Source organism: Sminthopsis crassicaudata, chromosome 4 (genome assembly GCF_048593235.1).
Source record: "Sminthopsis crassicaudata isolate SCR6 chromosome 4, ASM4859323v1, whole genome shotgun sequence".
In the NCBI taxonomy this organism is placed as follows: domain Eukaryota; kingdom Metazoa; phylum Chordata; class Mammalia; order Dasyuromorphia; family Dasyuridae; genus Sminthopsis; species Sminthopsis crassicaudata.
In genome coordinates this window covers 250,671,413-250,688,123 of record NC_133620.1, presented here as the reverse complement: position 1 = coordinate 250,688,123, position 16,711 = coordinate 250,671,413, and positions in this window count along the sequence as shown.

The window sequence follows — 16,711 nt, the reverse complement described above, 5'->3', positions numbered from 1 at the left end:
GTTTCTTCAAGCTCTTGAATATGTTTTACCCTAGAGTCCTGTTTCAATACAAACTTGATGGAAAGCAAACTTAAAATCATTTCCTCAATATTGTTAATTAGCATGCTCTTTAATATTTGAAATTCTAATAGTAATTCAATACAATTTTTTGCAATAATTTTTTGATATAGTTTCTACTTTGACATCATCATATATGGCAGAGAATTTTTAGTATTTCTTCTTTTAATTCCGTATAATAGTATTATAGATTTCAAATTCATTGACAATTCAGGTTAATTTTTTCTTTAGAAAAATTATAATTATTTTCAATACAAAGAAAAGGAAAGTCTTTATATTTCATATATTCTCTTATTTTTTTACTGAGAGCAGAAATGCAAGTGTTTATACTACTTGAAAAATATTTTTAAATGTCTGTTCAAATATGCAAAATTACTACTGTGTGGTCAAGATGTTAATTAGTTACAACTTTTCTCGTTTTACTTCCAGTATCACCAAAAGTAGAGGGATCACATATTGTAGCATCATAATGTTAGTCAAGAAATAAACATTTTTTTAGTCACCTATGATATTCCAGGATCTGAAGTAAACATTGGGGATACAAATATGAAAAAAAGATCATCTCTGACCTTAAAAATGTTGCAAAGTGATTAAGGTAAACAACAAATAAAAGGAAGCTGAAATCAGAAGGCAATGGAAACTCACCAAAAAAGCTACCCAAATCTAGTATGGTGAGAAATGAAGATAAGTTCCAAACTAATGCAGCAAGGGAGAGAAATGAAATGTACTGACTTGGGCTACATTCTTAAATGGTGATTTTTGAGTTCATGAACCTACTCATCAATCAGAGGTCACAATGATAGAAAGTGCAAATATCATGGAAATCCTGCTTCTTTCCCTTTCTTCCACATATCCAAAGGGAAAATGTATTTTCATCTTCATTCACAAGAAGCTGGTGGGCTTGATTTGATATTACTTCTTTTAATTTAATTTTAATCTAGATTTACAATTTTACCTTAAAAAGAAATTTCTTCTAACAACAAAAATTGTCTTTTTTTCCCCTTGTAACATAATCATAAACATTGTCCTGAGGCTTTGAAATGTTTAGTGACTTAATTAAAATAAAACAACTTCTATATCCAAGAAGTAGAATTTAAATACAACTTTTCCTGACTTCAAAGGTTGATGGAAACTCAGTAAATTTGTATACATTTCCCTATAAATATTTTGTTTATACTTTCCTTCTGTGAAGAAAATGTCTTTTACTGAATCTTCATTCTTTACTCCGGAAAGGGAGAAATAGGATTTCTCATCTTTACTGTCCTATCTATTACTGCAATGGTACTAAAGATAGTTGCAGTGAATCTGTTGTAGATAATCATATATACTAACACTTTCATTCAACCATAAAAAAGTGTTATTTCATCCACCTGGGCAAAAGACTACAGAACATTAAATGTGAAAATTTAATAGCATTCTAATAAATTGTCTGGAACCATTTTTGTCTAAAATGCACAGGAAGAAAAAAGCAACAACTAGATACTGATAGTAGTGGCTGTGTTGTGATGCGTTGGAGGATACTTGTAACATGAAGTGATTAATTTAAATCAAATAGTTTCTACCCATTAATTCTAATACTAATAGTAGCTCTTGTGATACTTGTTTGACACAGGGCAAGTCATTTAAGCTTTTAGTGTTTTAGATGACTCTCAGTTACACAGGATATGGCTGATTTATTTTGATATAGAAAGTTCCTCATAAAAGGAATTACTGTGCCAATTAAATCACAAGTCTAGTTCCTATTTTGTCACTGGTATCTAATGATGATGATAGTAGTGATGGTGATGTGTTGCAGGTGCTTTGCAATTTTTATCATATGTTCTCTCATTTTATTATTCTATTGTGTTATATTGTTATGTGATCCAATGTCTAGAGTTGACAATCTGCACTTTATTCCTACCTTCATCTCTTATTACTTGTATTGCCTTAAGAAGATATCTTAGCTTCTCAAAACATTATTTCCCCCATTACTAATACGGGAATTATAATATCTAACTACCTGCATGAGAGGATTATTATGAGATTCAAATGGAATTACATACACAGAGCCTCTCAATCTTTAATGACTAGTATAAACATAAGCAAGTATTCCAAAAGATCTATGAACTTATTCATGGAAGTTATATACACAATAGTCATGCCGCACCAACTCTATATTATTATTTGAAGTGTTCCACTTCTCACTTATCCTGGCTTATTACTAACCCTAATTCAAGATTTTCCAGAATACAAAGCTATGGAAAAATAGGGATGTTCTCAAGTTTAGAGAGAGAGTCTTCAAGACTGACCAAGTTAGCACTTTACCTTGAGAAGGTTTGCTAATGATAACACAAGTCTGATAGTTTAGCTTAAAATAAATAGTAGTCAGATCATTCAGTTTGTAACTATATAGCAAAGTAGCAAAGTCTATATTAAGGGTTTTGGAGGTTTTTGAGTGGAGGGATGTTTGTATGTATGTGTCTATTTGTGTCTGTGTGTGTGTGCCCACACATGGGTGTGTGTGTGTGTGTGTGTGTGTGTGTGTGTGTGTGTGTGTGTGTGTGTATTTTAAGAATCCAAGGGCTACTTGATGAAGCATCAGATTTCAGTTGTAATTCACCAGATAATAATAATGTAATAGTATGGAAACATTCATGATGGTGGTATTATATTAAAATATCTATCTTCCTTTCAGATAAAAAAAATGATTAAGGGAGATATTTTAATAAATGATTAAGAAAGGAATTCAACTTTGCCCAAGAGTTGAACTTTACCATCAATCTATTGCCCAATTTTAACATTTTTTTTCCAAAAAGAAGAAAATACTCACTTAAATATTAATGCCCATATTAATGCCAATGGGCAAGATAAAATATACCAACTTTTAAAAAGAGTTTAAATAGAATGTTTCTCCTCAGTGGAAATATTATATGTTACTTTTGACAAGGTAAGTTGGAACTATAGATCACACATGAGATCATTATGCATTAAAATGGACCCCAATGAAATTTTGTCATTAAATAATTATATTATGCATTTCAATCTCTTCAATTATATTGAACTATTATAGCACACTGTTTAATTTTTTTCTAGTATGAATACTACATTTTTCATGAAAATAATTCTGAATAATTATTGAACAGCATAATCAGGGACAGAATACAAAAATGTTTTTATTTAGATATTTTTAGAATTTTTAGAATGATAATACAACTTATTTGTGCGTATACTTCAAACTTATTTCTAGATGTTCCTTGTCAGAGTCATACTCCAATTTGCTCCAAGTTCTGACTAAACATATTCATGAATGACATTTAGCCTCTCAAAGTGCTATCACATATATATATATATATATATGTATATATATATATATATATATATATATATACATATATATATATATATATATATATATATATATGTATATATATATATGTAGGCTGAAATAGAAAATTAGTAAGAGGAACTAGTATGAAGGAAGGAAACACAACACCTGAATTATGACTGCTTAATGAGTGAGAGACAGACACAGACAGAAACAGAAGGAAATAGAAAGAGAAAAAGAAAAAGGAATGTAAGATGGAAGGAAGGAAGGAAAGAAGGAAGGAAGGAAGGAAGGAAGGAAGGAAGGAAGGAAGGAAGGAAGGAAGGAAGGAAGGAAGGAAGGAAGGAAGGAAGGAAGGAGGAGAGGAAGAAAATGAAAGAGAAGGAAAGAATGAAAAGAAGAAAGGATAAATAAGTAGGAGATTCCTATATAGTATATAATTAATATAAATATAATTATTTATATAATATAATAAAATTTATTTCTTTCCTGTAGATAATTCTTTCCATATTCTAAGGGACTGGAGATAGATTGTATTAGTTATTTGGATGTCTTGTTAAAACAAATTCTGTATTTTATCTTATTTCACTTAGTTCAAGATTTATTCCTAGTTGACATTGACTTGCATTCATTTACTCATTCATTTGTCCTTCCTTCTTTCCTTTCTTTTTTCCTTTCTTCAACATTTACAAAATGCTATATAGAATTAACTATACACACCACTGTTAGGAAAAGCACATTATCTTTAATAATAATAATGCTGAAAACCTCCCTTGTCTTCATGGAATTATATTCTGGTGGGGAAGATAAAATATTTAATTGGGCAGAATACAACTTTGGCAATATACTTGTAACATTCTGTGATACTGTAAGCAAACTTAAGAAATAGTTTCAGCGGACTTGAATTCAAATTGTAGCTCTGAAACAATACTTATATGGTCTCTTCACTTCTCTCTTTTGGCTTCAGTTTTCCTATCTGTCAAACGTGTAGTAGTAAATAGCCTCTAAAAAAATTCCTTTTGATATCACTTCTATAAAAAATATGATCCAATGGAAATCTTAGCCGTTGAAGGAAAAGAATACAAAATACAATAAATTTTAGTCATACTAATTTCTTCAGGTTTTTTAATGCTTTATCCAGTACTTACAATAATATTTAAAGGTAAAGGGTTTCTTAGAAATTGTTATTTTGTAAATGAGTAAATTGAATCCCAGAGTGGTAAAATAACTTCCTCAAATAAATAGCAAAGTCAAAATTCAAACACATCTTTTGAATCTAAAGTTAGTTTCATTGTATTATTGCTTTTGATTAATACAACCTTGTGTCTACTTCATTTTATGTTAAAAAATATTAAAATCTCACAGTAGACATGTGAAATAGATAAGGCAATTCTGGATCCATTATATAGTAAATTGACATTGAGCTCAGAAATACTGAACAATCAAACCAAGATCACATAACCAAGAATTAAAATTGGCATGCAAAAACATGTTTTATGTCCAGGGACTCATTGAAGTAGGCTTTTTTTTGTTGATTAAACAAAAATTAAATTAAATTAATTAAAATTATTGCTTTAGTTAACCAATTGAACAAATGATGAATATTACTGTCATAGAAAATGATACAAATGAAGACTAAAAGAATTAGGAATATGCTGTAAGCAAATTATGGGGGAACCAAAACAATTTAAACAATGAACAAAAAGGGTAGAAGAATGTAAATTTAAATATTTTCAGATATTGATCAATGCAGTAAACTAATGACTTCCTTACATGATTTTTACATATCATTAGAATGATATGCAAAAAAAAGATCTTAAATGTTTTGAAAGAGAGTTAAAGGATAAGAAACAGCATGATTTAAAAAGTAATAAGATTAACATATAAGTTTTTTTTTTTTTAATAGCCTTTTATTGACAAAACATATGCACGGGTAATTTTTCAACATTGACCTTTGCAAAAACTTCTGTTCCAACTTTTCCCTTCCTTCTCTCTACCCCCTCCCCTAGATGGGAGGCAGTCCCATACATGTTAAACATAATGAATAAGTTTTAAGGAGCATTTTATTAATACACACATGTACCTATTTATGTGTATGTATACACATAATCTTTCAAAAGTGACCTATGTGTTGATTTGTTGGGATTGATTATTGCTTGTATTTGTATTTTAAAGGAAACTCTATTGCAGGCAAGGATGGGAAGGATTGAAAGTACAAAAGAGAAAGAATGAGGCAGAGAAAGAGAGAGAGAGAGAGAGAGAGAGAGACAGAGAGAGAGAGAGAGAGAGAACACCATTAATAATTTCTGTAGAAACCTTCCTTAGCAAGATATACTCTGTGTATGTGTATGTGTGTGTTTGTGTGTATGTGTGTATGTGTTTCTTCTTTCTTTGAACTGTAATCTCCTTTAGGTTAGCGGCTCTTTCAGCCTTTTTTTTTTTTTTTTTTTTTTTTTTTTTTAAGTAACTAGTGCTCAGAAACAGGACCTAGCAAATGTCCAATCTAATAAACATTTATGGAATATCTGCTATGTGCCAGGCACTATGCTAGATCTGATTTCAAAACAAAAACAAAACAACAACAATAACAACAGTCCTTTCCATTAACAGTCTAAATGGAGATACAACAGGAAGGGAAGGAGGAAGAGAACACAGAACAGCAGGATTAGCAAAAATTAAGTTGAAGCCAGACAGGACAACAGATAATAAATGGAGTGAGTTCAATTAATTTTCTGCCCTCTATTAAGAAGGGTGTGGGGAAAAAAAAAAAAAAAAAAAAAAAAAAAGAAGGGTGTGGGAGGACTTTGCACTCTGGCTATAGTCTTCCAGTCAGAGGCAAGAGGAGGCTAAGAAAGGTGGTATCCTTTGAAGCTTGTATAGATAAACTGACAAGCATTTATTAAATGCCAGCTATATGCTTGTAAGTTAATTAAGTTCAAAGAATAAAAACAATTCCTATTTATAATGAATTTAGATTCTAATAAATGTTTATGGATTAATTACAGAAAAAAAATTTTTGAAAATAAACTTATTCCTTCTAAGAATAATACCACTAAATTGAACACATTTTTAAATTTATGCAAACGGGCAAATAGTGTTTCACATTATCATAGTTTTCATGAATATTAGGTCTTGTGAGAAAAAATATTAGGTTGGCTATAAATAATGATTTCTGTGTAATAAAATAACATCAAAGTTCAAGTCCTTTAATATCTAAATATAATCATATTACACATTAAATAGGTGTTTCAAAAGGATTAAACAAATCTGTTGTTCTTCCATTATTACTTGGTCATTTACTAACATTATTAATGAAGTGCAAAAGAAATCTCTTATTTGTAGCTTGATTTAGGACAAATATTTTGTGTGATCTCAAAAGCTTAATTTAGTTAAACATTAAAACATTGACAGACTCACTAATAAAGCGTGGCAAGGGATTGAACAAATGGAAGATATAGTCTCAAAATTGTCCAATAAATGTCTGAATCCTCCTAAGTTCTATCCTTAAAAGCTTAGATACCTTAGCTTTCAAAGAATGAAAGTCAAATGCCATGTTAACCTCTATTGTCTTCAGATACCACCTTACAATATTGAAATGTATGAAAAGAATATCTCTTCTAGAAGGGGAGCAGAAAAAATATATCGTTATAAACTCACTGAAGAAATAAAAGAGATTCCCCCAAGGCCAGGGATTCTGCAAATACAAATAAATACACTTTCAATTAGGATATCTCACAGAGGGGATTTTCACTTAAATAGATAGTGCAGTATACTAAGTGAGCTATTTGAAAGATTCATTTACAGTCTTCATTAAGCCAAGAGACATAAAACCTGGATAATATCATAACAACTAAAATGGATAGAGTCTTAGCTAAATTTTCTCTAAAGTGGCGATAAATATTAGTTTCATATAAATATTATATTTATTTTTTCAATTAAATGAACAAAGCATGATACATTTAAATGAAATTTCTTAGAGTTTTTTTTTCTTCATACTTTATACTGTGCAGTGGCTTTTCAGTCCATCTGTAATGCAGATTTTCAGAGTGCTGAAATGAAATTATTTTGTATGTGTGTAAATATATACATATATATGCACATATACATATATGTGTACACATGTATACATACACATATATGTATTGTATTTCTGTGTGTGTGCAAGAGAAAAACACAGAGACACAGAAAGAAGATGAAGCATGTTGTGGTCCCTTTAAGAAATTGTATTTTCTATTGATCTGTGATTCCTTTCAGATTCCTAGCCCCTTTTGGCTGAGGCATATCCTCCCCAGACATGTTATCTTTCCAGGATGCCAGAATCTTTGATTTGGTCACAAATCCTGGTCAAAAAAGATTCCTTTGAATTCCAATAGGAGATCCAACCTTGTCCCAGCCCCCATCTGACTTTCTTGGGCTGCCCAGCCCCCACTGGTTTTGATCTGCTTGGGCTTCTCATCCAGCACAAAGATACCCAATATAATAAACTTCCATCAACTAAAGTCTTTGCAGATGGACCTCGGTAGCTCATGCTGCTGCCAGGACTAACTTCTAGACCACCAGGAATCTAGACCACTTTAAATCTCATCAGAGAGACATATAGACAGAAAGAGTGACAGAAACAGAGGAATAGTGTTGTAGGACTTGAAGTAAGGTGTTACTCAAGTTTGAAATTTATGTTCTGATATTTGGTGTTTCATGTAAATTCTGAATTTTAGTTTCTTGGTATTAGAAAAAAACATTTAATGAATAGGATAATACTTCATAAAGTTGTTTTGAGAATCAATTGAAAAAATAAAGTATATTAATTTCTCTGATAAGAAATGATGATATTCTGAATGAATGATTAAGCTATGACAATTATATTTAATGATGACAAATATTCTAATAAGTAAAAAATGACAAAATGATAAACTAATGGGGGAAAAAATTAGAAACATTTTAATATCATATATGAAGGAGCAAAAATAGTGACAGACTAGCCTCTAAGTAGTTGGATTAAAACAATATGTTCCCTGAAAAACCTGTAAAGATTTGAATGAGCTGATTCATAATGAATCCATCAGAACAATAAAACAATTTATGCAACATCAAAAATACAAAGGAAAAAAATAAGGACATGAGAATATCTTCTTGATAAAGATTAGACAGACTCAAAATTCTAAATAAGACTTATTCTTTTGGACACAGACAATATAGGAAACTATTGTGGTTGGTCATATATGTTCATTATAACAACTTGTTTTTTTTGGTCTATAGATTTTTATTCCATTTGGTCAACAGGTCATTTGTTAAAACTTAAATTAATGAATAATTATAGTATAAAACCTATATAATGAAGTCACCAGAATCATTATTGTCATCACCATAATCATAATCATTGTTGTTTTCATCATCATCATCATCATACATATATATGTGACTTTGAAATGGCCATAGAAATAAGGACAATATGCCCCCATATTTTATACTTCCTGTATGTCCACCTACACAGAAATCTTTCTTCCATATCTGTTAGATTTATTTTTTGAAAAGGGATTTTTTGTATTTCACTCTGAAATTATTTTTTAACTTAAATAATAGGGAATGGAATGGGAATAATATGGAATATATTGTCTATCAAGGTAATAAGGGTTATATAACAGAGAACCTAAAAGGAATAGATTATGGAGATAGCTAAAGAAGCAAAGCTGACTACTTAAAAAAAACAACCTAAGTCATGTACTTACATATCTTAAGAAAGTCTGCATGTAATGCATGTAGCTAATATATTTACTGGAGATAAAAAGCTTTGAAAGGTTAAGAAGCTGCACAAAATTGAAATAATATCTTGACAGAAAAATGAAAAACAGAGCAGAAGAAAATTGTCATTTAAAAAGCCAATGTATCCATGGGGACATTAGTTTTCTACAATTCTAGCCTAGGTCAAATTTCTGAGAACTTAAGCCAATACAAAATTCTGTGCTCTTCTTTTCTTGGCCTTAAACCAAAACCATCTGATTCTAATTGGCCACTAATAAGTGCTAGGCCAAGCCCTATTTGGTCATTTTTTGGGTGCTCATTGACTCAGACTGAATGTAAACACCAGTCCTTCCTTCTGTGGCCTGAAACCCTGAGGTTCTTTCCTTCCCAGCTTCATTCACTCATTTATTTATTTGTTTAGATTTTTTTGGACAAATCTAAAGTGGAGATTCTTTGTCTCAGTTGCTACCTAGCAATGGTCCTCAAACTTTTTAAATAGGGAGTCAGTTCACTGTCCCTCAGACTGTTGGAGGGCCGGATTATAGGAAAAACAAAAAACTCATACTCTGTCTCTGCCCCTCAGCCCATTTGCCATAAACTGGCAGGCCTCATAAAGGTCCTCAGCCCGTATCTGGCCCATGGGTCATATTTTGAGAACCTCTGCTACCTAGCCTTAATCACTGAATGGATGCAGTTTCAAACTGAGACCTGTTGAAGAACTTAATTTAAAAAGGCTAAGATTTCACATTTCATCCAGAGCCATCTCCAGTCATCTTGATCTTACTTATCCTGGACCCACTTAACTCCAGAGAGGAAAGTGACCTTGCATAGCCTTCCCTCACTTAACTCCAATGTATTTGCATATCATGGAATCACTTCCCTGATGTGATGATCCTTTTCAAGAATAAAAGACAAACAACACCACCAACAGCTATTTGGAATATTTAGACATTATCTTAAGTCTTATTTTAAATGTGCCATTACCAAATTAGAATAGTTAGCTGAAAGAAATTGAAAGAAACCTCTGTTTTCCTCTAGTGCACCTAGATTATTTTATAGATGATGGGTAAACTAAGAGTCATATAAGTGAAGTGGTTTAATTGTAGCCCCAAAGCTAGTTACTATATCTTAGCTAGAGATAAAACTGTATCTTATATAAACCTTATATATTACAAATCATTTTGACATATATTATGTCACTTACATCATGTTGGATTAGATATTCGAAGTTTCTTGTTTATAATTTCTTCATCAGTAAAATGAATGTGATCTAAAAGACCCCTTTAAATTCTAAACCTGTAATCCTGTGATGCTCTGATATTCTGGCACCCATAGGACAAGTTAACAGTTATCATTTTTTATAAGGTATATGAGGCACAAGGCAGGGATTATAACTATTTCAAATACACAAATAGAGACAAACACACATACAGGACACCTTTGTAAAAACTAAATTGGGAAGCCACATCTCATTACAACTACCACTAACTTCATCATTTGGTTCCAAGACATTATCACTGAGATCCCTTTAAATTTTAAATCAATTGGTCTACAGGATCTTAAAATAATCATAATTCCTACTATGCTCCCATCATTTGTAATCATGGAGAATATGGAGATCACGCTATATGGCATTTAAATTGCCTTGCAAATTGTTAAGCTCCTTGAATCTAATATTATTATTAACAAATAGGAAGAAAGTCACAGCTTCCCTTTGGATAAGAATATGGAATTGTGGTCAAAGTGGAACTCCCAGAGAAATATACATAAAATAAGAGATATTATCCAAAAACCCACTTAACCACTGCCAATATATGAGAGTCCCATGTATTCTAGAAGTCTTTATTGTTATTCAAAGCTGTTCATCAGATTATTTTATTGGATTATATTTAAATTGTGAAGTCTAAATATGTGGATATTTTTTTATGTATCATTCATATGATACATATGACATCACATATCATAGTCAAATCATTTATGGGCTCTACCTCTGCCTTGATACAATGCTAAATAAAAAAAAAAAAAAAAAAAAAAAAAAAAGTTAAAATAGAAAAGGAAAATTGAAAAAAGTGCAAAGGAATTTCAATGTCAGCATTCCTCTGGCACTATTTTTTTACAAAATTTTCTCCTATTGCCTATTGTGCCCTGATTACATTAGAGAGCACAGAGAGTGTATTTATTAGGCAGTTATTGAAAAAGTTTTCTCTCATAATATCTTGGGCATTTGTAACTTCTGAATCATGTTTTCATTAAGCTAGCCTTTTATATTCAAAATCAGTGATAATGCAAAACAAAACAATCTGGGGGCTTCACAACTCATCAACAAGTGTGGATATACCTACAAGTGAATTAATAACAGAAAAGCCAATGTGAAAGAGAGTAGGAAACACAGTATCCTTAATGTTCACTGAGTGAAATAAAACAATTAATGAAATTAATTACACTTCAAAAATGTCTTCCATAAACAATGGGGTCATTTACTTTAACAATGCCAATGCATTCAGCTTCCTACATTCATCTAAATAAAGACCCAGTGTAATAGCTATTCACATGTTTTACACAAAAGGAAGGAATTGATATTGTTATCCCTAGTTAATTGGTCAAATCCCAAGGGGGAAAGCTTCTTTGAAAAATGATGAACATTTAAGTTTAAGAAAGAGTCTCACTTGAGAAAGAAAATCTTTTTCATTGAGAATAACTTCAAAAGGTAGGTAGCTGATTACTTTGACTCAGGTTAATTCATCTACTTGTAAAAAGAGTTATCTTTAGAGCGGGGCAGTATTTTTCTTATGTAGATTTTATGCATATCTTCTTGCCACTTAAGGTATTTAGGGGACTGATAATTATGGTAGAGAGTAGCTTTAGGAAAGAAATACTCTAAAATATCTTAAAGGCTAGTTTAAGAGAGTAAAATAACTAATTTCTTACTTATTAGTAGAATTAGCTTTCTTGTGAAAATGGAATAGGTAATGACTTTACTAATCACCTTGATTTTCTCAAGCTCCCTTACTCTCTATAAAAGGCCAAACAAACCTGGTAATCAGATAAAATTGAGCATTTCCTAAGCTGTGCTTAGTTGATTTTTTTTTTTTTTTTTTTTTTTTTAGTATTGCAGTATTGTTACTAAACCCAGAACTTCCCTTGCTATTCCAGATAACTAACTCAAACTGATTCATATCAGTTCCCAGTTCTGGAAAACAACTAGAAATGATCAGTTAAGCTCACTGTGTGATTACTCTACCCTCTGTGATTTTTACTGTTATAATGCATAGACACATCTTAAGCTCAGTTCTAAGTGTGTTCCTATGTGTACATGTCCACTTAGGAAAAATAAAGCCCAAACAGGATCTTTTTTGTCTTTCTTAGACTAAATGCTGGTGAAGAAATTTGACAATCCCAAATCAAACTTTGTTTTCATATGATACTTTAAAATAAAAATGGCATGATTGAAGCCAGAATGGAAGACAGAGATCAGAACATTGTCTGACCTATGTCCAGTTTTCCTCAGAATCAATAGAAACCTCTTTTGGTGACAGGGAATATCAGAACACAAACCCAAAGGGCAAAATACCTATATGTGAAGCCTCAAAGGTAAATATCAAGTGCTCTCAAGCTCAAAAGGATCTCTTCAAAGAGCTCAAAGTGAATTGTAAAAATCAAGTAATAAAGATAGAAATAATTTTTTTTATTTTTTTATTATATATATATATATATATATATATATATATATATATATATATATATATATATATATATATATATATATATATATATATATATATATATATATATATATATATATATATATATATATATATATATATATATATATATATATATATATATATATATATATATATTTTATAATATTATCCCTTGTATTCATTTTTCCAAATTACCCCCCCTCCCTCTATTCCCTCCCCCCGATGACAGGCAATCCCATACATTTTACATGTGTTACAATATAGTCTAGGTACAATACATGTGTGTGAATATCATTTTCTTGTTGCACAATAAACATTAGAATCCGAAGGTACATGCAACCTGGGCAGACAGAAATTAGTGCTAACAATTTACATTCCCCTCCCAGTGTTTCTTCTCTGGGTGTAGCTACCTCTGTCCATCATTGATCAACTGGAAGTGAGTTGGATCTTCTTTATGTTGAAGATTTCCACTTCCATCAGAATACATCCTCATACAGTATTGTTGTTGAAGTGTACAGTGATCTTCTGGTTCTGCTCATTTCACTCAGCATCAGTTGATTTAAGTCTCTCCAGGCCTCTCTATATTCCTCCTGCTGGTCATTTCTTACCGAGCAATAATATTCCATAACCTTCATATACCACAATTTACCCAACCATTCTCCAACTGATGGACATCCATTCATCTTCCAGTTTCTAGCTACAACAAAAAGAGCTGCCACAAACATTTTGGCACATATATGTTTCTTTCCGCTCTTTAGTATTTCTTTGGGATATAATCCCAGTAGTAGCACTGCTGGGTCAAAGGGTATGCACAGTTTGATAACTTTTTGGGCATAATTCCAGATTGCTCTCCAGAATGGCTGGATTCTTTCACAACTCCACCAGCAATGTACTAGTGTCCCAATTTCCCCACATCCCCTCCAACATTTGTCATTATTTGTTCCTGTCATCTTAGCCAAACTGACAGGTGTGTAGTGGTATCTCAGAGTGGTCTTAATTTGCATTTCTCTGATCAGTAGTGATTTGGAACACTCTTTCATGTGAGTGGATATAGTTTCAATTTCTTCCTCTGAGAATTGTCTATTCATATCCTTTGACCATTTATCAATTGGAGAATGGTTCGGTTTCTTATAAATTATGGTCAGTTCTCTATATATTTTGGAAATGAGACCTTTGTCAGAACCTTTGTTTTTAAAAATATTTTCCCAATTTGTTACTTCCCTTCTAATCTTGTTTGCATTAGTATTATTTGTACAGAAACTTTTTAGTTTGATGCAATCAAAATCTTCTATTTTGTGATCAATAATGATCTCTAGTTCTCCTCTGGTCATAAATTCATTCCTCCTCCACAAGTCTGAGAGGTAGATTATCCTCTGTTCCTCTAATCTATTTATTATCTCCCTCTTTATGCCTAAATCATGGACCCATTTTGATCTTATCTTGGTATATGGTGTTAAGTGTGGATCCATATCTAATTTCTGCCATATTAATTTCCAGTTTTCCCAACAGATTTTTTCAAATAATGAATTTTTATCCCTAATGTTGGTATCTTTGGGTTTGTCAAAGATTAGATTGCTATACATGTACCCTTTTTTGTCCTTTGTATCTAATCTGTAAAACTGATCTACCGGTCTATTTCTTAGACAATACCAAATGGCTTTGGTGACTGCTGCTATATAATATAGCTTTAGATCAGGTACACTTAGACCACCTTCCTCTGAGTTTTTTTTTTTTTCATTAGTTCCCTTGCAATTCTCGACCTTTTATTCTTCCATATGAATTTTGTTGTTATTTTTTCTAGGTCATTGAAATAGTTTCTTGGGAGTCTGATTGGTATATCACTAAATAAATAGATTACTTTGGGGAGTATTGTCATCTTTATTATATTTGCTCGGCCTATCCAAGAGCACTGAATGTCTTTCCAATTATTTAAATCTGACTTTATTTTTGTGGCAAGTGTTTTTTAATTTTTCTCATATAATTCCTGACTTTTCTTTGGTAGATGGATTCCCAAATACTTTATACTCTCAACATTTGTTTGGAATGGAATTTCTCTTTGTATCTCTTGCTGTTGCATTTTGTTAGTGATATATAAAAACGCTGAGGATTTATGTGGATCTATTTTGTATCCTGCCACTTTGCTGAAATTTTGAATTATTTCTAATAGCTTTTTAGCAGAGTCTTTGGGGTTTTCTAAATATACCATCATGTCATCTGCAAAGAGTGATAGTCTGATTTCCTCATTTCCTACTCTAATTCCTTGAATCTCTTTCTCGGCTGTTATTGCTGAGGCTAGTGTTTCTAGTACTATATTGAATAGTAATGGTGATAGTGGGCAACCTTGTTTCACTCCTGATCTTACTGGGAAAGGTTGCAGTTTATTTCTATTGCATATTATGCTTACTGACAGTCTTAAATATATGCTCCTGATTATTCTAAGGAATAGTCCATTTATTCCTATACTCTCAAGAGTTTTTAGTAGGAATGGATGTTGGATTTTGTCAAATGCTTTTTCTGCATCTATTGAGAAGATCATATGGTTGTTCTTAATAATTTGATTAATAATATGGTCAATTATATTAATAGTTTTCCTTATATTAAACCAGCCCTGCATTCCTGGAATAAATCCTACTTGATCATAGTGTATTATCCTGGAGATGATTTTCTGAAATCTTTTTGCTAATATCTTATTTAAGATTTTAGCATCAATATTCATTAAGGAAATTGGTCTATAATTTTCTTTCTCAGTCTTCGATAGACCTGGTTTAGGTATCAGTAACATGTCTGTGTCATAAAAGGAGTTTGGTAGGACTCCTTCATCCCCTATATTTTCAAATAATTTATATAACATTGGGGCTAATTGTTCATTAAATGTTTGGTAGAATTCACATGTGAATCCATCTGGTCCTGGGGATTTTTTCCTGGGGAGTTGATTAATAGCTTGTTCTATTTCATTTTCTGAAATGGGACTATTTAAGCAATTTATCTCCTCCTCTGTTAATCTAGGGAGCCTATATTTTTGGAGGAAGTCATCCATTTCACTTAAGTTATCAAATTTATTGGGATAAAGTTGGGCAAAGTAACTCCTTATTATTTCTCTAATTTCCTCTTCATTGGTGGAAAGATCCCCCTTTTCATTTGTAAGACTAATAATTTGATTTTCCTCTTTCTTGTTTCTGATCAAATTTACCAAAAGTTTATCTGTTTTGTTGGCTTTTTCATAAAACCAACTCTTGGTTTTATTTATTAATTCAAAAGTTTTTTTACTTTCAATATTATTGATTTCTCCTTTTAATTTTTGCATTTCAAGTTTAATTTTTGGTTGGGAATTTTTAATTTGGTCTTTCTTCTAGCTTTTTAAGTTGCAGGCCCAATTCGTTAATTTTCTCTTTCTCTATTTTCTTCAAATAAGCCTCTAAAGATATAAAATTTCCCCTTATTACTGCTTTAGCTGCATCCCGCAGATTTTGGTATGATGTCTCATCATTGTCCTTATCTTGGGTGAAATTATTGTTTCTATAATTTGCTGTTTCACCCAGTCATTCTTTAAGATGAGATTGTTCATTTTCCAATTACTTTTTGGTCTATTTACCCCTAACTTTTTACTGAATGTAGCTTTTATTGCATTGTGATCTGAGAAGAAGGCATTTATTATTTCTGCCTTCCTACATTTAATTTTGAGATCTTTATGTCCTAATATATGATCTTTTTTTGTATAGGATCCATGAACTGCTGAAAAGAAAGTATATTCCTTTCTATTGCCATTCAGTTTTCTCCAAAGGTCTATCATACCTAGTTTTTCTAATGTTCTATTTACTTTTTAAATTTCTTTCTTATTTGTTTTGTGGTTTGATTTGTCTAAATCTGAGAGTGCAAGGTTGAGATCTCCCACTATTATAGTTTTACT